We start from the raw sequence: 2,760 nt of genomic DNA, 5'->3' as shown, positions 1-2,760 counted from the left end.
CCCCATGGACTATACAGTCCATGGAATTCTCTAGACCAGAATACTGGAGTAGGTAGCCTTTCCCTTCTCCAGGGGATCTTCCCAACCCAGGGATCAAACCTAGGTCTCCCACATTTCAGGCAGATTCTTTACTAACTGAGCCACAAGGGAATTCTCAATAGAGACATTTTTTTTTTGACATTTTTAATTGCAGAAATCTTACAAATGTATTTTAAATATATATATATATATATATATATATATATATATATACTTTGAAGAAGGAAAATCTTAAATATTTTTGATCATTGGAATTATTCACATAATAATTTTTTTCATCTTGCTAAAGTTATTAAACATGAGACATTTGTTATTGGTGTTGTTTTGTGTGTGTGTGTGTGTGTGTGGTAGTTGCTCAGTTATATTCAACTTTTTGTGACCTCATGGACTGTAGCCCGCCAGGCTCCTCTGTTCATGAGATTCTCCAGGCAAGAATACTATAGTGGGTTGCCATTCCCTTTTCCAGGGGATCTTCCCAACCCAGGAATCAAATGCAGGTCTCCTGCATTTCAGGAGACCTAGTAGTCACACATGACTTTCCTGGGAAGAGCAATTCTTCAGGGAAAATAGGTGATGCTTTTCCCTGGTGCTTCAATTTCTTTTTCTGATCCAGAGCTTTTTCATGGCGTTTTGCATTTCTCCATTTCTTGGAGTATAGAATAGAGGGTTCAACATAGGGGTGACTGTGGTATAAAACACAGCCAAAGATTTATCAACAGGTAAAGTACAAGGTGGTCTCACATACAGAAAAATACAGGGCACAAACAAGAGAAGCACCACAGTAATGTAGAAGCCACAGATGGAAAAAGCTTTGTGCTTTCCTTTCTGACTAAGATTCTTCAGGGAGTGCAGAATGACCACATAGGAGATGAATAAGAGTGCAAAGATGACCACAGATATTGTGCCATCATTGACAACTAATGAGAGGGCAGTAATGTGGATGTCAGTGCAGGCAAGTTTTTACAAGGGGTACAAGTCACAGAAGAAATGGTCAATGACATTGGGGCCACAGAAGGGAAGATTGTAAATAAAGATAGGATGAAGAACAGCATGTAAAAACCCACCAACCCACGCCAAGAGCATAAATATGCACTCGCTGATTCACGATTGTCAAATAATGCAAGGGTTTGCAGATGGTCATGAAGCGGTCATAAGCCATGACCACCAGGAGTAAAATCTCAGCACCACCAAATAAGTTCTCCATAAAAAGCTGGGCCATTTCCAGTTTTTTAAGAGGAAACCAGAAGAGAAAGAGACACGTGTACCCCAATGTTCATCGCAGCACTGTTTATAATAGCCAGGACATGGAAGCAACCTAGATGTCCATCAGCAGATGAATGAATAAGAAAGCTGTGGTACATATACACAATGGAGTATTACTCAGCCATTAAAAAAGAATACATTTGAATCAGTTCTAATGAGGTGGATGAAACTGTAGCCTATTATACAGAGTGAAGTAAGCCAAAAGAAAAACACCAATACAGTATAATAATGCATATATATGGAATTTAGAAAGATGGTAACAATAACCCTGTATACGAGACAGCAAAAGAGACACAGATTTATAGAACAGTCTTTTGGTCTCCGTGGGAGAGGGAGAGGGTGGGAAGATTTGGGAGAATGGCATTGAAACATGTATAATATCATGTATGAAATGAGTTGCCAGTACAGGTTTGATGCAGGATACTGGATGCTTGGGGCTAGTGCACTGGGACGACCCAGAGGGATGGTATGGGGAGGGAGGTGGGAGGAGGGTTCAGGATGGGGAACACATGTATACCTGTGGTGGATTCATTTTGATATTTGGCAAAACTAATACAATTTGTAAAGTTTAAAAATAAAATTAAAATTTAAAAAAAAAAAAAAAAAAGCTGGGCCATGCAGGCTTGGAAGGAAATGGTTTTCTTCTCACAAATGAAGTTTTTAATCATATTTGGGGTGAAGATTGTATAATAAAGAGCATCCAAAAATGATAAGTAGCCAAGAAAGAAGTACATGAGTCATCCAGGGTTGGGCTGAACACCACAGTCAGGACAATGAGTAAGTTGCCCACCACGGTCACAATGTAGATGAGCAAGAACACCACAAACAGTATTTTCTGTCCCTGGGATCTCTGAGCAAGCCCTAAGAGGACAAACCCAATAGCATTATTCCTATGTTCCATAGGTGCTTCTTTATGTCTTAGTTCAGAGTTCAGCACCAAATTACCTGTGAATAAAATTATTAGAGATGAGTTATTGAAGTCTTTTATATGTTTTATTATGTTCTGATGCTTTCAGATATTATAATACAGACTGATTAAAACATTGTCCCTAAACTTAACAATATTGTAAACTCATGGAGAAGCAAGTGATTAGAGATATTTCTGGGGAAAAGACACAGTATTAAATAAATGAGTTGCCACAACTAGCTTTCCATGAAGATGCTAATTAAATTGTACATAAGCTAGTAACATATAAAATAAAAACTGATTAAACATTTAATGAAAAAGGAAAGCAAAGTTTACCTTTCATTTACTTTCCATTTAATAAAATGTGACATTACATTCTAGAAGTAGAAGAATCTTTTTAATGAATTTTTGAATACAAAATAGACATATCTGACAATTTCAATTTTTTTAAATAATTTAGGAAATGATGCCACAACACCAATAGACAAAAGTAGCTTGGAAACAAATTTACATGAATAAAAATATCAAGTGAAACTGAAAGTTACCCAGTC

The 2,760-nt window shown here is 37.1% G+C and overlaps 1 pseudogene; it reads right to left on the bottom strand.

Annotated features, from left to right (window-relative positions):
• Positions 1–630: 630 nt before the first annotated feature.
• On the bottom strand, positions 631–2,203 carry LOC102281038 (olfactory receptor 4A15-like; annotated as a pseudogene).
• Between the last annotated feature and the right edge of the window lie 557 nt (positions 2,204–2,760).

Source organism: Bos mutus, chromosome 19, assembly GCF_027580195.1.
Source record: "Bos mutus isolate GX-2022 chromosome 19, NWIPB_WYAK_1.1, whole genome shotgun sequence".
NCBI lineage: Eukaryota > Metazoa > Chordata > Mammalia > Artiodactyla > Bovidae > Bos > Bos mutus.
The sequence above is the reverse complement of the archived record's forward strand: the minus strand, read 5'-3'. Positions and strand labels throughout refer to the sequence as shown.